Raw genomic sequence first — 23157 nt, 5'->3', positions numbered from 1 at the left:
TTCATCCATGGCTTAGCTCGCGTACGCACCTGGTCCTTATCTTTCACGTATATTTAACATATTTCACACTTATTTGTACATATATTTCACCTACATCTCCAGTGCATTTCGCCCTGCAAATTCATTTTCAAGCCGCTCGGCGTTTATGACATCAAATCATTTGAACTGTGTATCGTGCAATGATTTAATTTTGCAATGGTGAAAGTGGTTTCCGGCCGCTGTGGCCGAGCGGTTCTAGGCGCTTCAGTCCGGAACCGCGCTGCTGCTACGGTCGCAGGTTCGAATACTGCCTCGGGCATGGATGTGTGTGATGTCCTTAGGTTAGTTAGGTTTAAGTAGTTCTAAGTCTAGGGGACTGATGACCTCAGGTGTTAAGTCCCATAGTTCTTAGAGCCATTTGAACCATTTGAAAATGGTTGCCTTGCGAAGTGTGTTGCGGATTGAGTTAAGAGCAAAGAACTAATAAATTAAAGGATCATGAACAGTGCAACAGTTTTTGGCGCAGCTCTGTGTTTATAATGTCATATCTCCTGAATTGTGTTTGCGAAGTAATATACCCTGAAGCGCCAAAGAAACTGGTATAGGCATGCATATTCAGATACAGATTCTTTACTCCATACAACGTTTTTCCACTGCTCAGTCGTCCAACGTTTACGCTCATTACATCAAGCGAGGCGTCGTTTGGCACTTACCGTCGTGATGGTGGCTTATGAGCAGCATCTGGACCATGAAATCCAAGTTTTCTCAACCTCCGCCTAATTGACATAGTACGTGCAGTCGATCCTGATGCAGTTTGGAATTCCTGTGTGATGGTCTGGATCGATGTCTGCTATTATACATTACGACCCTCTCCAGTTGTAGGCGGTCACTGTCAGTCAACAGACCTGGTCGGGCTGTATGCTTTTGTGCCGCCCGTGTACCTTCACGTTTCCACTTCAGTATCACATCGAAAACAGTGGACCTAGGGATGTTCAGGAGTGTGGAAATTTCTCGTACAGATGTATGATACAAGTGACACCTTATCACCTGACCACGTTCGAAGTCCGTAAGTTCCGCGGAGCGCCCCATTCAGCTCTCTCACGATGTCTAACAACTACTGAGGTCGCTGGTATGAAGTACATGGCAGTAGGTGGCATCACAATGCACCTTATATGAAAATTGTATGTTTTTGGGGGGTGTCCGGATACTTTTGATCACATAGTGTAGCATTAGGACCACTGGTTAACCACGACACGACCGTCAACACCGGTGCAGAAACACATAGTCGAAAGAAAACGTGTGTTCTCAGCAAGTGAGCACGTCCTGAGCTAAGATACGTTTTACAGATCGACTCATCCACTAACACTTCAAGTTTCTATTGACTGTGTGTCAAGGTTGTGTGTTGCTTGGACGATTGGATCTTTTTTCGCATTAACCTGATTACCAAGAGGTCTGGCAATAGCAACTCTACTACAATTGTGTTTTTCTTACACAGTTCACATCTGATAGAATTAGATGATACATTTACTGAATCCAACCACGTCTGTGGTCGTGGTTTTCTTATTAGATGTAAACAACATGACACTAATGGCTCCTGCCTCCATTAAGAAATTTTATTTACCTTCCACACTGTCTTAAGCTGACGAGGTTTTGCCATTAAGTGTCTGTGCTGCCGTTACGTCTTAGAACACCAAAGCATACACCGGAACAACTTACCCTTTTTGTCATTGCATCATTGCTGTAAATAATATAACACTGCTCGCAGATCGACTGATATGTAAGATTATTTTCTGGAATATTATAATGCGGAAGGGAAACTAAGTACAGTGCCAGTGTGTTACAGATAGCAATAGGTCCGGAAACAAGTTACAGGAGGAACTATTTACGAAAAGTATGTTAAGTTTATTTACTTCAGTCCCTGTTATGTATTAGTTTCCTCTGTTACAAACTTGATACCTCTAAGGTGGTGTGTGCAGGTTGAAAGGTTAGAATTACAAGGCCTGACCTAACACACTGTCATTAAAGAAATGACGTTGCTCGAATTACTAAGCGACTATTCCTTGTGGTGCATTATTGCATGACAGTTTCTCGAATAGAACTTAACATTATGGAGAGTTTCATCAAAATCGACCAAATGAGAGCCAGTGGACGAGGGCGTAATAGGTAGTAGAGGCCTTTACAACAGAAGGTAAACCTCGTGGCTCTCCATTTTATTTATTTCGTATTTTATGAGCACTGTTATTAACATTACTGCATCCTGTATCTTACTTGACGATGCCCCCTTTCATTTAATATGAGAATTACATTCGACTAAGAGGGTATGATGTGGACTGTTGCAATAACAGCTTAGAAAAGCAAATTGGACTGCTTTGACTGTATCTATTTCAATGCCTTAACTACATTTCACATGGTACACTTCGTCTTTTTCCATGTTTTCTGAGAGTGCTTGGGTACAGGGCACATGGGGATTTGGGACAGGCAAAGCAGTGTTTGACAAAGAAAAAGCAGTCCGAGCAGGCAGCAGGAATTCTGGCATTCACAGAAAACAGAGCAGGTAGCGTGAGGTATTGCCAGTGTAGATAGCTGCATCACCACAATAGGTGCTTGTGACGTCAGGAGGACAGAGCATAGGGAAAAGTTTTTCGGGAAAGGGGAGTGGATAAAAAAGTCATTGTAGTTTCACACGACGCGTTTTCCTTGGCAGGATTTTTGCGGAAGAAGCAGCTATATCAATGGCGGACTGAGAGTACTTAAACAACGATTGGTGATCAGGTCTTGCTTGGTGGAAAGGAAAGAGCTGGGTGTAAGATTCAGACAGAAGATTCGGAGAGTTCTATGTCGATCTGGGCTGAAGGGGTCTGTGTGGGTTGCGGTTTCCACTTCTGCAACCGATCGGAAGTTCAGAGTTAGTTTCTGTGGATTCACGACCCTCGTCCTGTACTTCAGAGAGCGAGTCGCAAAAGCAACCTTTTGCACGTGTCGTACTGGTAATTAACCATGAGCATTATTAGCGGCACTGACACTTTACGCCAATCCTTATTCAGAATTTGGTCAGAGCTTTGCGGTTATCTGTCCTAAGTCCACCAATGCAATGGTTCAAATGGCTCTGAGCTCTATGGGACTTAACTTCTAAGGTCATCAGTCCCCTAAAACATAGAACTAGTTAAACCTAACTAACCTAAGGACATCACACACATTCACGCCCGAGGCAGGATTCGAAGCTGCGACCGTAGCGGTCGCGCGGTTCCAGACTGTAGCGCCTAGAACCGCTCGGCCACACCGGCCGGCTAATGCAATGGTAGATACATGCATTTCTCAGTCTAACAGTCGAGCAAACAGTCACTGTTTGTTAAGTTCAAAATCGCGCGTCATTTCGAAATGTCAGCTTCTTCTACAAGGCACATTCTCAAACCATTCAAGTAAGTCTGAGAACCAGCAGTTTCAGTTGGCGTAAACCATATAGTGCAGTTTTGTAACATTAATTTATTATTGTCACATGCGTTTCAAGTTTATGTTTTGTTTGAATAAATTAATGTATTCATTTAAAACTTGTTTCTGTTGACGCATTCAGTTTAGCTCATTTTCAATATTATGCAATTCTTCTTGCTAGGATTCACAGCTAGAGTCTTAACACTATCGTGTAATCCGTTTGCGCACAGTAGTTCGGCTTGAGTCTTAAAGATATGTCTATCTCCTAATTAATATTGTGAGTCAAGTCCATAATTTTCACACTTGTGGTTTTGTGCATGTACGCCTGCAGCATGTAATAATAAAGCATATGAAGCCAGTAGCCTTGGTGGAAAACACACTGATAAGATAAATTGTTATGTTCACCTGTGTAATAGCACTTTGATCCACCTTCAGAACGCGATACTGCAGCGATTCTGCTTGGTAAGGATTTGGAAAGTCCTTGGTGTTATTCTGGAGGTCTGTGGCACCAGCTGTCTATGCACTTGTTACGCAGTTACCGTAAACTATGGGCCGGTGGCTTGTGGAAACGGATCCGGTGCCTGATAGCGTCCCAGATGTGTTCCATCGAGATCAGTCCAGGTACCTTCGAATATTACCATAGATCCCTTGAAAGCCCTGGTGAATGTCCCCATGGCATGATACTGTTCCACTGCCCTGTGTCCATGGCGCGATGCACGTTTCGAGCAGCCGTTCGCTTTGGATGACGGCGTACACGATAATCGACCTGGCGTAACAAGAAACGTGATTCTTGCGACCATGGGACACATTTCAATTGATCCACGGTCCAATTGCCACTGCAGTATTAGTTGACGGTGTCGTTGGGTCAACGTGGGGATCGTCTGCTTCGGAGCCCGTTGTTCAACAATGTGCTTGAACAGTTTTTTTCGGATTCGCTTATGCCTGCACAAAACTGCGTCTATCCTGCTTTACAGAGCGGGCAAGCCTGCGGCCTACACGTTGTGTGATGAGACGTGGACGTCTAACACCTAATTGCCTACTCGTTGTTTCACCATCCTTCAACCACTTTTCTTAGATGTTCAAGACAATAGCACACGAATAGTCGATCACCTTAGCCGTTTCGAAGACGCTCGTTCCCATGCGCCGGGCCACATCGTCAATAAAATGATTCTCAGTTCGACTCTGCTCCACGTATATATTCTCCTTACCTCAACACGTGCCCGCAAAGCGTTCAGGCAGCATTCTGATTCGCGGTGGGCAGCGATAATAACGTAGCGGTTGTAGTTGTAATGCACTGTATCTGTTCTAATGTGAGTCTCTCTTCGTTCCATTACATTGGAAATACGTTCAAAAAAATTGTGGTCGTAACTGCTCTCAGGGGTATTACCATGAATATTTGGCAAACGACCATGTTGTAGAAACTAACACGACACGCCATTGATATAAGACACGTACTATGAAAGTACAATACTTATGTCCACTCGTATATCGTACAGAGAACCAACTGACCATAAGCTCAGCCTGAGGCTTACCACACATAAACCTGGAACGGTAGTTTAGAAAATCTGACTACGGACCTTGGGGGCAAATAGAGACTTATTGCACCTAATGAAGATGTATCGAGAAAAATTTATCTTGTTTTCAAGGTAATATCCGATTTCTTTCTTCACTGAACATTTTTTTTCTTTTCTCACTGAGTCGGTGTACGGATGGATATTTACACCTGCAAAGAGTGGCGAACACACTGCAATCGCCGTGAGCGTCGAGACATCACCCTACCGACGTACCAGGTTGAAGGTAACCGTTTGGTGAAACTCCCTGTCCCACTGAGTGAAGAATTCAGCAACTCCCTGCTGCATATCCTCGTCCGATAGGAACCGTCAACCCTGCAAGGCCATTTCTTAAAAGGTACCAAAAGCGTGATAACCACTTAGGAAGAGCTCAGGACTACAGTGCTGATGTACGAGTATCCCCCCTTTGAGCTGGTCTTCAAGATCGACTGCCGTCTTGTGTCGAATTGCGACCAGCACGGTACATGGTGCATCATTACACAACAGTGGTTTTCTATAGACGTGATGCCTAATACACATTCTTCATTCCCGGAAAGATCTCTACCGGTGTTTGTCCTTCGGCATCTAAGAAAAGAATTTGGACCTGTTTGGATGTATTTGGAAATAACGTCACCGTAGTTCACGTTCCCGCATCTACCGCAAGCGCGTTGGAAAGACACGAATGTAACACTAATCCCTTGCATACAAGTCAATGATTATGTGCCGGCATCGGATTGCGCTACGTTGCATACACTCTGCAGAAACGTCCTCAAACAGAACTTTTCGATTTCCCATTGTGTTCATTCTGCAGTCCGACGTCTGCCGTAGAGCTAGTATTTTGGTACAGTTCGTTTGCTGCAATTTTAGTGGTTTCCATGTTGTCAATACTTTTAGAAACTGTACTTGGCCGGCCAATGTGGCCGAGCGATTCTAGGCGCTTCAGTCTGGAACCGCCCGACCGCTACGGTCGCAAGTTCGAATCCTGCCTCGGGCATGGATGTTTGTGAATATTCACTGTTTGGTTGCTACCATAGCTAAGTGCTTAAGGTTCCTAATGTACAGAAAAACTTTCCTTGCTTAGTCTCAGTGTTTTGTTGAGCAAGGAATAACAGCTGTATGTATCGAAATATGACGATCTGACTATTTATTGCCAGTTTCCCACAAGGATAATTCATTATGAGTTAACAGTCCTTTGTTGTTATTGCATAACAGTGGTCAGGTTGTCTCATGGTGTATCTAGGCTTGCGTATATTTTGCAGACAAACATGTATCCCTCTGTCATTTTAATATATATGGAGGCTTTCGTTTTGAAATACGGTACGAAAATTCACTGGAAGGACAAATGATCCAGACTTTATCATACCCATTTCCTGCCGAATTTTACGCAACAGTGCACTCGAACACAGCAGACAAGATTACGAATTAGGTGACGATGATGTCGAACACGTTCCTTTTCGAGAATGCTGTTGGGACGCCAGGAACGTGATGTTTTCTGGACCATGCACTATTCTATTGTGAGCGAGCCAAAGATGTTGTAAACGCCTGTGAATGCGCGACAGGCAAGTCGTTACGCAACCGTTGCGTACTAAATCGCAAGCAGCGTACATGCTGCTGAATGCGAAAGCCAAGCGGCCGCCTTTCATCGAGTGGCGATGAGCGGCGTCGTGACCAGGTTGGCGATGACGTCTCAGCAGGTGCGAGGCCCTTCCCTCCGCACGCTGGCCGCAGTCGAACTGAGCAGGCATGTGGGCACAGCACGTTGTTCGCGACCGGCAGAGAACTAATCTGAAAAATATCTGACGGACTAGACGCCAGAAACTCGCCGAGAGAAGTGTTTTAGTGGCTTGGACACTTTTCGTATTCGGCAGAAAATGGGTTACGTCCGTATCCAGTATCGACAATTTATTCAGCAAAGACACGCTTTCTTTCCGACCGTGTCCAACCTAAGGAAATTCTTATTCTCGAAGGAATAAGTCTTTACCTTTTTTTTCTTTCCTTTTCTGTTCTCGTTTAGGGGATCTGTGACGTAGGCTCTCGAAATTACCGACAGGGATTAGTAACATGCCGACAGTCGTGTCGTGGTCAGCTGCGCTAGGTTTCTCTGTTGACGATACACAGCGCGACAGCGTGATCGAGGTGGTCACACATTCTCCATTGGGGTTTAAATCCGGGGACTTTAGTGGCCTGGAGAGTACGATAAACTCATCCTGCTGCCCTTCGAGCCGAGCGCGTACACTACCAGCTGTGTGACGCATTGTATTGTCGTTCTCGTAGATGGTATCGTCCTGAGGAAAAACAAACTGCGTATATGGGTAGATATAGTCCCCAAGGAGAGATGCGTACTTGTGTTAACCCAGTATGCGTTCCCGAATGACGATTCATCCAGGGAATGCCACGAAAACATTCCCCAGACAATAGCGCTCCCTTCTGCGGCCTGTACCCTTCCGACGGCTGTTGTAGAGTGTTCACTTTCAGAAGTTCCACACCGTACTGGCCAACAGCTATCTGTTGTCAACTAGAGCCACCTGTCACCACTCAGTGGACGTCCAGTTGCGGTAATAGCGTGCAAATTCTAGCTTTGTCGACGATGAACAACATCAGCATGGGTACATGAACCGGGCACTTGCTGGAATGCAGAAATCAATATGCAGCAACGTTCACTAAATAGTCGATGGGGAGACACTGTTGGTAGCCCCGTGGATCATCTGGGTCACCAGTTGCTGAACAGTTGCACGTCGTACAGATCTCTGCAACCATCGTTCACCCCTGTCTGCTGTGGTCCGGTTTTGGGTACCGCCATTTCGCCAAGCACGCTATAGTTTAACCATAGCGGTACGCGAGTAGTTTAAAATCTTAGACGTCTCGGAAATGCTTCAACTCTTGGCCCGAAATCCAATAGTCATGCCCTTTTGGACGTCAGATAAATCGCTCTGTTTCTGCGTTACGACAACGACTGCGCTTTTGTCGACGTCCGCACGACAAACTTCATGTAGAGCCTGCTGCCGTCTGTGAGTGATTATTGCACTTTGACGTCGAACATATGCGGTGGTCACATTAATGTGACTGTACAATGTACAGCTTATGAGACGTAAGCAGGTCAAATGGTAGTGAGAGTGGCCCTCTATAGTCTTGAGTGATTCGGTTCAAAAACCTTTTCTCGGAAAGACTGTAAGGCTACTGCGCAATACTAATACCAAGCTACGACTGACTATGCCGCAGGTGCTCCACAGTGCGGTGCTGGACGGTGAGTGGGATTTTCCCGGTTAGATATTTGCTGCATTCCCACGGAATCCTGTTAACTACTGTCTTGCACATCGCATTTGTAAGTCGCCTTTGGACAATTCAGGAGTATTGATTGGTACAATAATTAGTTTGTGAAAATGATTATCACAAAATTAACGAAAGCCAAGCGTAGTTTGTGAGACAAACAAGTTAGGAAGCTGTAAGAGTAGCTAAGGCGACGGCGGGAGCGGGTCGCAGGTGTGCTGGCGAGGTGCGGCGGCCTGACGGCAAGCTGGGAGCGGCGGCGCTGCTGCCACGCAGTCTGCCGCGACGTGTTTACTGCCGACAGAGACGGAAAATAACGGGCGCAAAACGAACGCGCCGAATAAAAGCTGACTTGGCGCCGGCCCAAGGAGAAATTTGCTCGACTCGCTTGCGCCTTGCGCAGGATATGCAAATGGGACCAGGCTGCTCACCTGGCGAGATCCCTCTGCAGCAGCCGCTGCTGCCTCTTGTCTTTGCACTCACGTTCTCAACTTCTTCTTCTCCTCCTCCTCATTTTTATTTTCATCTTCAGCGTGAATAACAATGCACTATCTTTTCAACTTCAATTTAAAAGGTTGTGAATAAATAGTGTAGAGAAGTTAATTTTCTTTGATGATATTCTTCGTTCCCTGGAGCAACAGTCATGAAAAATTTTCGAAAGAATATTTCCGCAGTGTTACTGTATATAAACAGTATTTCACTGTCTACATTTCGGCCTTAGGCCATTTTCAACTGTTACAACGTCAAAAATCGTCAAGTCACCGTCGAAAATTCCTTTCAGGTTATACATACCAGTTATCTCGTAAGGAGGTGCGAGAACGTAGCTGCTACACATAAGACTGAAAACTTGCATATCTGGCAAATTTAATGAAACTGTAATGTAGATGAGCTGTCCAAAGCACAGGTGTAGGCCTCATTTCACTGTACCTAAACATTACACTCAAAGCTTACATCTATGTTTCGGACGTATAATTGACATCGTAGCTTCCACTATATTTTCTGGTGCTAAGGAACAATCACTTCAAGGCAAATATATAAAGCCAAGAAGCAGATGCAGCTAGATAATCTCAAAGACCTCCTGGCCAAAATGAATTCGACACAAGACATGGACTCTCACATCCGTCTCAGGACGCTACAGTTGGAAAGCTTTTGGCCTGTTATCAAGAGATGTCAAATCAACAAGGAATAGTAAATGAAAATGACAGGTCTTACAAAATATTTTATCAAAATATAACATCGATGTTGTAGCTGATAAGGAAACACATACTGAAAATGAAGAGCAAATGAATCGCAGTGGGTTAAATTCCTGGCTTTGAATTACTAGGAGCAAAGTACCACCTTGTTTACGGAGTAACAGCATACGTACAATCGCCAATCAACAATGCACGTGTATGCTCCGGAACTGATCTCAATTACGTGCACGAAGTTACATTAAAATAGTAGAACTAAAAGTAATTAATGTATATAAACCTCCAGTTGTCTCTTGGCCTGCACAGGTCATCCCGGGTAAAGGAATATTTGTATCACCAATTTGGAGACAGGAGTATAATTACGGTCTATGCTTTGTAACAGCTAATGAAAATGAATTACGTCTCCAAAGCTCGCGGTTCTTATTACGACTTCCCCCACAGCAGTACCGTCCAATCTTAATTCAAATAGGGAGAAATATCCTACTGGTTTCATCATTTACACGACCCAGATAGAACTTCAGATACTCAAAGTGGAATGTATTTGCTAAAAATCTGGACAAATGTCTTGGTTGGATTCTCCCAAAAACAAAAACAAAAAAAAACAAAATCTATGAGAGGCTTGTTCGAGTTATGATAAGTGCAGCAGAGAAGGTAATCCCTAGGGGCTACTGGAAGCAATGTATTACTGAGAACAACATGATGAATTTATAAAAAGCAGGGATCCGAAAATAGCGGATAACCTACTTCGTAACCGCGATACAGCTAGGCGTATTAGGTGGACAGACACTGTTGAGTCACTCAGTTTTCAAACAGCAAGTAGAAACGCGTGGTCATTATTAAGGAATTTTGATGGAAACAAAATTAAGGTAGGGAACAATACTTTTATATCAGCTAATAGGATTGCAACACATTTACTATCCACATCAAGATCACCAAGGGGTAAATTTCATACAAGTTACTTCAGACACAAACTTACATTGCTCAAAAACAACACTAAGAACAATCTGACTTCTCAAGAACTTTCTCTGTATCTGGATTTCTGCTGCTCTTAAAACTTTAAAACCTGGAGAGGCACAGGGAAATGACGGAAACCATAATTTCTTCTGCACAGTGGGAATTAAGCAAAAAGTGGCTGGCGTGTCTGTCATTATTATATCTGGTTTATCCCCACAAAAAATGAAGCAGAAAAAATTATAGCAATACTCAAGCCCGGCAGCGCATGAGACAGGCCTAAGAACAATGACCCAATCGCACAATTGAGCACTGTTTATAAGTTCCTTGAAAGAATTCTATACACTTGGATTAATCCAGTAATCTTTCAGGGCCTTCCTATTCAGCAAACTGTATTCCAACCAGGACTGAGCTGCGCTGATCAAGTCTTATCTTTTCAACCAGATGAGGCAGAAGACATCAATTGCTGTCGTTGATGTAAGTGCAGCATATGACACGGTTTGGAGGCATGGGTTGCTTTATGAATTATTACAACTCGTCCCATGCAAACGGACAACAAAACTGACAACTTGATAGCTGGAAGTAAACTTACAGAACTACAGAAAAAGACACTAGCTGCCCAAAGGTATTGAATAATAGCCTGCCACAGGGATCCGTCCTTGCTCCTCTCTTGTTTAATTTATGCATGTTTGATATTCCTCCAACACAGTCCAGAAGGTTTGCTATGCAGACGACTGGGCAACAGCTACCAACACAAAACCTTTGAAAAAAGTGAAAAATCCTAACTTCTTATTTAGACACCTTATGCCACTGTTTCCGTAATTGGAGGTTACAACCAAACTCAAAACAGAAGTTTCACATTTTCATATGTCCAGTAGATTGGCACACAGAGCCCTCGATGTCTGTGTTAAGGGAGACAACTTCATCTTAATATGCATCCCAAATACTTTGGGATCACGTTGAATAGGTCACTTTCATTTAAGGTCAAAACCAGAGACATTTTCCATAAACTCTGTAGCCCTCGGTGGGGATCGTTAGCAGATACTCTTCGGCTATCAGAACTCTGGTATACTCAGCAGCGGAGTACTATACCCCTGTGCGGCTTAAAAGTCCATGTATAAAAAAGATAGACGTACAACTTAACGAGGCTATGCGCATTGTTAGTGGCTCAATACGATTTACTCCCGCATACTGGCTATCTGTCTTGAGCCACATTTCACGACCTCGTATCAGACGGAAGAGCGCGTTACTGTCTGAATACCAGAAGATTGCTAATAGCATCTATTTTCCAATGATGGACGACGTATTTCCTGCGGAGCGAAAAAGACAAAGATCAAGACATCCCACTCTCATCACAGCCAGGACTCTCCTGGAGACTGAATTCGATACCATCGATAAAGGAAACGCTGCTGGTAACAAAACTGTTCTCCACAGTGCCTGAATCTGCCTCGCTTCCAGAAGAAACTATCTGGTTTCGATTAGCTTCGGGAAATTTGGACTACCTTGAACCGCATCCGAACGGGCCGTGGACGATGTGCAGACCGTCTCCACAACTGGGACAAATCTTTATCACCACCGTTTGACTTTGGTGCGGAATGACAGTTCCTCATGTTGTCTCTTTTCGACGATTTCCTGGTAGCGACGAGTGATGTTATAAAATACATAAAAGGCCTTGATATCCACATATAGCTATTGTGTTATTGTGTGCTGGAGAGCTATGCTTTAATGTTGATATGTGGTAGTTTTTTCATCTTTGTATATTTATTGACATACGATAAATAAATATGTTCTTTAGACATGCAGGTTTTCAGCCTTTTTATGTATTACAGATATATCCTCAGACTTACGCACGAGACAACTGTTTTATACAGTATGACCTGATATGTACTTTTCTATGACCTTTGCTTCACACAAATCGGACGATTTTTTACATTTAACATTTGAAAATGGCCGAAGGCCGAATCTAGGCAGTGAAATTTTGCTTTGATGACAGAAATACCCCTTCGAGAATAATATTCCCTTGTCCCAATTTCTTCCACACAGGTTATAGCTGTAAGTAATCTGTTCTCTCGTAATGTCAGACATTTTTCAAGACTAGAAGAAAAGAAAAGAGCATATATAAAATTTGTTGAAATGTCATTAACATACACTTATGTATTTTTTCATTTTGGAGAGGAGCAAGATACTCAAACCTTTTCCTCCTGCTCCTGTTTCATTTTGATGCCTATGTATTTTCGCCGATGGAACGAAAGACGTAAAGAAATTTGTATTTTAGATAACTACAGGTGTAAACTGTTTTTACTAGTCTTTAACAATTCATGTATACTCCTTTTTCGAGCACGATTTCTTACATTTCCTTAAGATTCTTGCTATGAATCTCAGTTTGGCATCTGCTTTTCGTGGTATTTATTTTATGTGGTCATTCCACCGAAGGTCGCTACAGATCATCACTCCTACATATTTTACGGTAGATACAGTTTTCAGCAATTTGTCATAAATAGTGTACCAAATTACGAAATAAATTGCTGAGAATTGTCAAAGCTGCAATATTACCATATGACTAGTTTCTGAGCCTAATCTCATTATCAAATAACCCAATAAGCTATGCAATAACATACATTATGACAGGCACATGAGTTGGGTGAATAAAGTTCAGCCTTGTACTGGTATATACTAAAGATATGCTTAACTACAATGAACTTTCATGTGACAGACGTAATGTATGTTATGGCATAGTTTACTGGGTGATTTAATTATGAACTTTGGGTCGAAAGTAGCTATCAAGTAATAAAGGAAATTAATATTGCAAATTTGACGGTTCTCTGCAATTTATTGCATAATTTGGTTAACTAGAATAGTTGCTGACGTCATGCCTTTCAGAATTCTGGAAATTAGTGTATATAAATAGTATAGATGTACAGTGGTGGATTTCTTTTCCGTACGTATGCGCAGTGGGTTATATTTATTTACGTTCAGGATCAACTGCCAGACCCTGCACCATTCATCAATCCTCTGCAAATCATCCTGCTAATCGATACTGTCTTCTAGCCTTGCTACTTTCTTATAGGCAACCTTATCATCTGCAGACAGCCTTATGGAACTTCCGATCATTTAGATCATTTATATACACTGTTATCAGTAACGCTCGTGTCACACTTCCTTTGGGTACTCCTAAAATTACCTTTACATTTGTCGATTTGGTTCCGTTAAATGTGATGCATTGCATTCTATCTGCAATGAAATCTTGAATCCATCCGTAAATCTGTTCTGATACTCGGTAAGCTCGTATTCGTTTCCCTAAACGGCAGCACAGGACGGTGTCAAATCCCTTCTTCCAGTCAAAAGACACGACACCAGCCACGGTCTACAGCTCTATGGAGCTCGGAGGAACAGAGCGACCTCAATTTTTTTGTTGAAATTCCGAGGTCATGCAGGTAAACAATTTTTCACAATGTTGTTATTCTGGAGTTGTGGACGCATTAAGAATATTTCCGATTACTGCAAGGCTCGTTTTATCTGTGACTGCCCATGGCTTACAAGTCAAAGGTTGCTGACGCGTCTACTTATATCTGAAGTTGTTCATAAGTGATCGAAACAAGTAATCTAATTCAAAATTTGCAACTGAGACGGAACGATAAATGAGAATTATCTTAAATATCAATACAGTTGCTGATTCTCATAAGAAAGCATTTCACAAAGACAGGAGTACATGAGTTCATTAAGATTGGAAGATGAATGTAGTTGACTACGGAGCATTTACGTCGCGTGGCGCTATCACGTGCATCCCTTATTGCCTGAAGCACTCTTGCGACGGCAGCGGACGATTTTCGTACGCTTAACATCGACGGCTGACTGATTCACGCGAGGCGGCTGCTGCGGGGGTAGCCGCTGGCGGGATGAGCCGAGCCGTCCCCTCGGCCCGGCACCAGGAAGTACAGTGGCGGCGCGGGCGCGGGCGCAGCAGCTGTGGGCCGCGGGCCGCGGGCGGCGCACGTGTGCCGCCGGGGGCAGCCGCCAGCCGGGCAGGCGGACAGGCTGTGTTTTTCAGGACCCGCCCGGCGGGATTCCTGCGCCTCTCGGCCCGGCCGGCCGTTCTCCGTCGCTGCCCGCACCGAGCCGAGCCAGGCCCGGAATCAACAACAGCAACAGCGATGCGCTTCGCTCTCGCCCGAGCGGACGCCCATTTTTTTCAGCCGGTGCCCTCACCCACGCGTGTGGCCCTGCCGCCCACAGGACCTCCAACGAAGCATTCCGTGTACCTTTCGGTAACTTGGCCGTACACCTCCGCGATCATCTACTGGGAGTGAAATTAGAAGTTTTATTTATTTTGCCAATAAGTAAGGATGTTCGAAGTTAGCATCTTTCGATATCAACGATTTATCCGAGGGTCCCGAAAACAGTCAACTAACAAGGAAACATCAACTTGACCTCATATTTTCAAGAGAAAGAAAACCACACCAGCAAGACATCAGCCCGAGCGACCTTCGCCACTAGAAAATTTGAGCCCTAATCCTAACCAGCCGAAAAATGCTCTTATCAGAATCGAAAAATGGCTAATATGCTCCTGTATTAGATTATGACTGAAAAGTGGGGTACCAGCTTGCTCATTCAACCTTCCTCAGAATCTTTAAAAATGTTCCAAATTGTTTTGGCATGCACACGTATTCTTACTATTTTTAACATGCAATTCACCTCTCACTCCCATAAGCTCCCCTGACTGTAGCTCACACCCTCTAGTCCATCGTTGTAAGTCGCTCATACCACTCTCATTTCCCCATTCTCACTCACTCATTCTCTTCAGTTCATCCGTCACTGTCTCCTGTCAAACAGCCAAAGTCTCCATCGTTCTTTCCTAGTACCAGTCTTTCCCTCTTGGTTTCTCTTACTGAAACTATCTCAGTCACTCCTTCCCAACGCTGCTATCTTTTCTCCCCGTCACTATTTCTCTCTTCCTACCTAACATCGTTGTAGATTCTGTCTCTCATACCACTGACACCCGCCAGCTTCACATTCTCCGTCTCTTTATTCCTCTGCCACTGTCACTGTCACTGTCTCCTTCATCACTCTTTTCCTAGGACTATCACTGCCAACTGCGTTTCACTGACATTGGGTCCCTCTTTTTCTCCCACGATGCCATTCTCTCCTTCGCTCTTTATGTACCAGAACCACTGTGTAGTCTCTCAGTATTTGTTACTTTTCCATCTCTTTCCCATCATCCCATTCTCTCTCAGTAAGCACGAATATGTATGCCAAATTTTCTGGAAAAATTTTTCAAGGAGCTGAGGCAGTTGGTACCCGACTTTTCAGCAAAATTTCTTTAAAATTGGCGCATATTAACCTTTTCTGTATCCCGACAGGATCATTTTTCGGCTAGTTCCCTTCGTCCTCTGCTACAGCGAGGACTCATATGAGAAGAACGTTACGGTGTAGTAAAATTTTGGTGATTTACTTTAACAAACTGAAATAACACAAAACTAATTCCATACCTCACACTGGATTTTTGGTGCCCAAAAATTTTGCATATGCTTCAGTACTACATCGTAGGGTCCCCAGAAACTTTCTGATGATAACGGAGGCGCTTTGCAGCATATTTCTCTGTGATACATCACTTTATAATTTTCGCCTCACACCGGATATCACGTGCGTATTTTATGTGAAATGAAGATAAAGAAAGTTTTCAAGTTTGTTCGGGACCTTGATGTTACGAATATGTAGTAAAAATTTGAGCCATTTGTCGTCAAGAGCCATCCAGGAATCAACAGCTCTATTTTGGTACACAAAAACCAAGTTTTTCGGGTTTTCTCAATAACCCGCCCATGAACTAAATGGCACCTCCTTATGCCCCTTAAGGCGTCCCATATACCACAGCCAAACCTAAAAGAACCAACCAATTTGCTCCATTTCCTAAACTTGATGAAGTGCGTAATAGCAAAAAATTGACTATGTACTGTAGGATAGTTGCAGTAAGGAGATCCCTCCGTTTGGTACAGAAATGATCCCTAGCGCAAGATCTATCCAAAACACTTTACCCTACCTTTCTAGCACCAACAGAAACCGAGTTATGAGCCCCACATAATACCGTTTGATCACGGCGTTTCGGCAGCGAGCTGTTGCTTACGTGCTCATAGTTTGCAGTTATGACCTTCCGAAAGTATAACTTTTGAACTTGCGATCGCGCCGTTTGTTTGTCATGCGCTCCCTCCGGCTGCAGCATGAAGCACTATATATCAGAGTGAGTGAGAGTTTTTTGAAATGTTTTGACATTGACAACATGATTTATTCGTTGTGTCAAAGCACGCGGTGTTTAGCCAGTAGCTGATGCCGGAGATTTCTTTACCTTTAACATTTTTTATGTTGCAATTGACAAATGCAATGTACATGAATCAAACGAATGAGTGTCTCATTAAAGAAGAAGCGTAGCATTATTTAAATTTTGATCGCCGTTGTGCATTATCTTCATTGGATTTTAATGCTAGCACTGTAAAGCGAAGAACATTTCCAACAGATGCATCGTTCTTCAACGTGATTGGTTACACTGCGGTGACAAAAGTCATACGATAACGATATGCACACATACAGATGGCGGTAGTAGCACATACACGAGGAATAAAATAGTAGTGCATTGGCGGAGCTGTCGTTTGTGCTCAGGTGATTCATAAGAAAAGGTGTCCGACGTAATTATGGCCGACGACGGGAATTAACGGACACTGAACAAGACTGGTAGTTGGAGCTAGACGCATAGGACATTCCATTTCGGTAATCGTTAGAAATTCAATATTCCGAGATCCAAGGTGTGAAGAGAGTGGCGAGAATACCAAATTTCTGGCATTACCTCTCACCCATCGCCGGCCGCGGTGGCCGAGCGGTTCTAGGCGCTCAGTTCGGAACCGCGCGACTGCTACGGTTGCAGGTTCGAATCCTGCCTCGAGAATGGATGTGTGTGATGTCCTTAGGTTAGTTACGTTTAAGTAGTTCTAAGTTCTAGGGGACTGATTACCACAGCTGTTAAGTCCCATAGTGCTCAGAGCCATTTGTGCCTCTCACCCCGCACAAGGCACGACATAGAGCAAAGGCGTTTGGGTAGAGTTGTCTGTCCTAACAGATTAGAAACACTGCATGAAATAATCGCAGAAATCAATATGGGACGTACGACGTATCCGTTAAGACAGTGCAGCGAAATTCGGTGTTAATGAGCTATAGCAGCAGACGAGCGATGCGAGTGCCTTTACTAGCAGCACGACATCGCTTGCGATGGTTCAAATAGTTCAAAAGGCTCTAAGCACTATGGGACTTATTATCTGAGGTCATCAGTCCCCTAGAACTTAGAACTACTTAAACCTAACTAAGGACATCACACACATCCATGCCCGAGGTAGGATTCGAACCTGCGACCGTAGCAGCAGCGCGGTTCCGGACTGAAGCGCCTAGAACCGCTCGGCCACAGCTGACGGTCACTTGCGACGGCTCTCCTGAGCTTATGACCATATTGGATGGGCCCTAGAGGACTGGTAATCCGTCGCCTGGTCCCGATGAGTGGTAATGAATGATGGTAGGGTTCGAGTGTGGGGCAGATCTCACGAAGCCATGGATCCAAGTTGTCAACAAAGCACTGAGCTGGTAATGGCTCTATAATAGTGTCGGCAGTGTTTACATGGGAGGAACTGGGTCCTCTGGTCAAACTGAACCGAACATTGACTGCAAATGGTTATGTTCGTTTACTTGGAGACCATTTGCAACCACTCAGATTTTATTTTTATGGATGACAATGCACCATGTCGCCAGGCCACAGTTTTTGACGATTGGTTTGAAGAACATTCTGGACAATTCGAGCGAATGATTTGGCCAGCAGGTCACCCGACGTGAATCCCTTCGATCATTTATGGGACACAATCGTGAGGTCAGTTCATGCACAGAATCCTGCATTGCAACATTTTCGCAATTATGGACGGCTGTAGAGGCGACATGGCTCAACATTTTTGCAGGAGCTTCCAACGACTTGTGTAGTCCATGCCACGTCGAGTTGATGCTCTACGCAAGGCAAAAAGGTGTCCGACACGATGTTAGGAGGTACCTCATGACTTTTGTCACCGCAGTAGCTTTGGTGCCCTGTAGTTCTCGGAAGTGAGAGCACTATAGTGTCATACTGCGATGATCGTGTCCTAGTAAATAGTGGAATCCAGCTCTTTCAACACAGACAGCAGACAGACTTAATGAGGTGCTGACGTTACACTGTCTGTAGTGCTTCTCACAGCTTTTGGACTACGATCCGCGAAATTTTAGATGCAGTGATAGCTTGATCGTGTCCTTACATCCATTTACTAATGGCTAGCCGTATGACAAAGCCGATTCTCGTGTTGAAATCTTACGTTCTTCCTCTTTGGTTCGAGCGCTATACTGATTTAAGTGGCTCGGCTAATAGCGTTGTTCAGATGCTTCCATACATCTAGAAATGCCTATGGAAGATTCACACATTATTATCTAATCCTTAATTGGACCTAAAGATTAGTAGATGTCACAGCATAGCCATTTCCTACGATTCCTCTGGTTTGACTTTTTTTAAGTGCTTTAGAGCTACTAGTGATGAACTGTACTATGAACTTCGCACGGTGGAATCTGCCACAGACTGATTGGACTGCTACGTATGACCATTGTTTTGCCCACTACATTAACTTGATTTGGACTGTGCTTCAAAAATGTTGGGATTTTACATGAAATGGCCAACAATGCTTTGTAGACTCTTCCACTACATGTCTGTGTCTCTTCTTTACCCAAAGTGTTCTGGAATTAACCTGAAAAATCTATCATTTGCTGGTAAACGTGACGTATGAGGCTGGAAATCACGTTCAAATTTGTCAAGCGCACCTTCTACGTATGTTAAGGGCCTCAGAGTACTGCGAAAACGTTTTTTAAACTCGTTCGTTGCTGATTGTTATAATCAATAAAGTTCCTTAATTGATACGCCAACGTGCACCCGTCTCAAGACACAGCGAACGTGAGTTAACTGAGGTGGGTACAGACGCACGTGCATAATTGCGACTCACGCTGATACCGCCAATCTCCTTCGTAACTACACACGCAGCAGAGTGCGCCGGTTGCTTCCAAGTTATTTTTTTAATTTTTTTAATTTTTTATTTTTTTTAAGGGTGAAATTTTCCACTGTAGCATGTAGCTTAGACTACGAGAATCACCTTACTCCACGTTCGCTTCTGAGATCAAATGAACGTAGAATTCCTCAACTTTCACAGTGACTATTAATAATGTGGTCATTATTTCATTCAAGACACATTTCGCCATAGAAGAACGCTACCCGGACTTGAAAAATACTATTCCATATGGCCGAAATACTTTGATATCTCATTTTATTATTTTTGAATACTGGTAAATACACTCCTGGAAATTGAAATAAGAACACCGTGAATTCATTGTTCCAGGAAGGGGAAACTTTATTGACACATTCCTGGGGTCAGATACATCACATGATCACACTGACAGAACCACAGGCACATAGACACAGGCAACAGAGCATGCACAATGTCGGCACTAGTACAGTGTATATCCACCTTTCGCAGCAATGCAGGCTGCTATTCTCCCATGGAGACGATCGTAGAGATGCTGGATGTAGTCCTGTGGAACGGCTTGCCATGCCATTTCCACCTGGCGCCTCAGTTGGACCAGCGTTCGTGCTGGACGTGCAGACCGCGTGAGACGACGCTTCATCCAGTCCCAAACATGCTGAGCGGGGTGGCGCAGTGGTTAGACACTGGACTCGCATTCGGGAGGACGACGGTTCAATCCCGCGTCCGGCCATTCTGATTTAGGTTTTCCGTGATTTCCCTAAATCGCTCCAGGCAAATGCCGGGATGGTTCCTCTGAAAGGGCACGGCCGACTTCCTTCCCAATCCTTCCCTAATCCGATGAGACCGATGACCACGCTGTCTGGTCTCCTTCCCCAAACCAACCAACCAACCAACCCAAACATGCTCAATGGGGGACAGATCCGGAGATCTTGCTGGCCAGGGTAGTTGACTTACACCTTCTAGAGCACGTTGGGTGGCATGGGATACATGCGGACGTGCATTGTCCTGTTGGAACAGCAAGTTCCCTTGCCGGTCTAGGAATGGTAGAACGATGGGTTCGATGACGGTTTGGATGTACCGTGCACTATTCGGTGTCCCCTCGACGATCACCAGTGGTGTACGGCCAGTGTAGGAGATCGCTCCCCACACCATGATGCCGGGTGTTGGCCCTGTGTGCCTCGGTCGTATGCAGTCCTGATTGTGGCGCTCACCTGCACGGCGCCAAACACGCATACGACCATCATTGGCACCAAGGCAGAAGCGACTCTCATCGCTGAAGACGACACGTCTCCATTCGTCCCTCCATTCACGCCTGTCGCGACACCACTGGAGGCGGGCTGCACGATGTTGGGGCGTGTGCGGAAGACGGCCTAACGATATGCGGGACCGTAGCCCAGCTTCATGGAGACGGTTGCGAATGGTCCTCGCCGATACCCCAGGAGCAACAGTGTCCCTAATTTGCTGGGAAGTGGCGGTGCGGTCCCCTACGGCACTGCGTAGGATCCTACGGTCTTGGCGTGCATCCGTGCGTCGCTGCGGTCCGGTCCCAGGTCGACGAGCACGTGCACCTTCCGCCGACCACTGGCGACAACATCGATGTACTGTGGAGACCTCACGCCCCACGTGTTGAGCAATTCGGCGGTACGTCCACCCAGCCTCCCGCATGCCCACTATACGCCCTCGCTCAAAGTCCGTCAACTGCACATACGGTTCACGTCCACGCTGTCGCGGCATGCTACCAGTGTTAAAGACTGCGATGGAGCTCCGTATGCCTCGGCAAACTGGCTGACACTGACGGCGGCAGTGCACAAATGCTGCGCAGCTAGCGCCATTCGACGGCCAACACCGCGGTTCCTGGTGTGTCCGCTGTGCCGTGCGTGTGATCATTGCTTGTACAGCCCTCTCGCAGTGTCCGGAGCAAGTATGGTGGGTCTGACACACCGGTGTCAATGTGTTCTTTTTTCCATTTCCAGGAGTGTAGCTTTCGTCACAAATAACGCAGTGAGTGAAAATATCTGCCTGTTATTTATCTACAAAGTCCACGTAGTCGCATTGCGTGACAGACAACATCATCTGCCACCCTTAGCTGAGTAGTCAGCACGTCTGACTGCCGTGTGGCCGAACCGGGTTCGATTCCCGGCCGTGTCAGGTTTTCTGCGCATCATTATTTCATCACCATGGACACGCAAGTAGCCCAATGTGGCGCCAACTGAAAAGACTTTCAACTCAGCGGCCTAACTTCCGGCCATCAACGCCATACGATCATTTCACGGACGTCATTAGCACACACTGTGCACATTACGCTTAAGAGGAGGTTGTAATAACAAAGAACAAAAGTGTATGCAAACAATATTGTGGATAACGATATTTATTGCTTATCCCTCTTTTTGGTATAACAAGACATCGATCCTTAAATCGCGGTGTAACTATATAACTGAGATGAATCAGAAAACAATGAACGAACTTAGTGATGGTGTAAAAGCATGTGTTCAGTTGGAGATAAAACGAATATGTGCGGTTGCAGCTCAAATAAATACAAGCAAATATTTTGAGTTAGGAATCTAAAGGAAATTATGAAAGCAGTCGTGTGTGTCACAGAAACCGTAGCGGAACACCATAAAACTCACTAACAGTTATGCTGATAAAGATGATTACAGAGAAGAAAGAAACCAGAAAATCAGAAATGGCACGAACGTGTCGTCTGATTAGCAGGGAATAATATCTTTTGATTGAGACTGGCAACAGAAGCATCAGTTACTTTGCATAACGCAGTGCTATTATAAGTAGTAACTATTTTTGTGGTACGCTTATTGTTTCTCTCGCGGAAACGGATAGTGGGACAGCATTAACACGTGTGGCCGCTAGAGGATTGTCCCCACATCCTTCCACAATGCTAACAAGGAGGGCGACGAATGATGGGAGTATATTTCAAAGCAATGGATGCACCTTAGCAATGAGGGAAAAATGTACCTGTTTCCATAATATATTTCGCTTAATATGTGAAATCTATAGCACAAAACCCCCCGTTGCTTGAATAATATTTTGAAATGCTTATTTTACATAATAAAGAAATACCTTTAAATCACGAGAATTGTAGGCATCAGCTGAAGATTGACGAATGCGAGTAACTTAGAACACCTGCTGTGTGGGGAGACGCGCCAGTCTCTTGCCGAACATTGTAGTGATAAGAATCCGCAGAAGCATAAAATATGATTAGAATGTCTGGCGCTGAATGTCAAAGGTATCCCAGATATGCTAAATAATGTTCGTGCCTGGGGAGTTTGCTGGCCAGCGGAAGTGTTTAACTCAGAAGAGATTTTCTGGAGCCACTCTGCAGCATTTCTGGACGTGTGGGATGTCGCATTGTCCTGCTGGAATTGCCCTAGTCCGTCGGATTGCAGAATGGACATGAATGGATGCAGGTGATCAAACAGGATGCTTGCGTAAGTTACCTGTCAGAGTCGTATCTAGACCCATCAGGGGTCCCATATAACTCCAACTGCACACGTCCCACACTATCACAGAGCTTCCACCAGCCTTTACAGTACCCTGCTGACAGGCAGGGTCCATGGATTCATGAGAATGTCTCCATAATCGTATACGTCAATCCGCTCTATACAATTTGAAACGAGACTCGTCCGACCAGGCAACATGTTTCCAGTCATGAACAGTCCAATGTCGGTGTTGACGGACTCAAGCGAGGCGTAAAGCTTT

The sequence above is a fragment of the Schistocerca cancellata genome, chromosome 7 (genome assembly GCF_023864275.1).
Source record: "Schistocerca cancellata isolate TAMUIC-IGC-003103 chromosome 7, iqSchCanc2.1, whole genome shotgun sequence".
NCBI lineage: Eukaryota > Metazoa > Arthropoda > Insecta > Orthoptera > Acrididae > Schistocerca > Schistocerca cancellata.
This window is presented reverse-complemented; position numbering follows the sequence as displayed.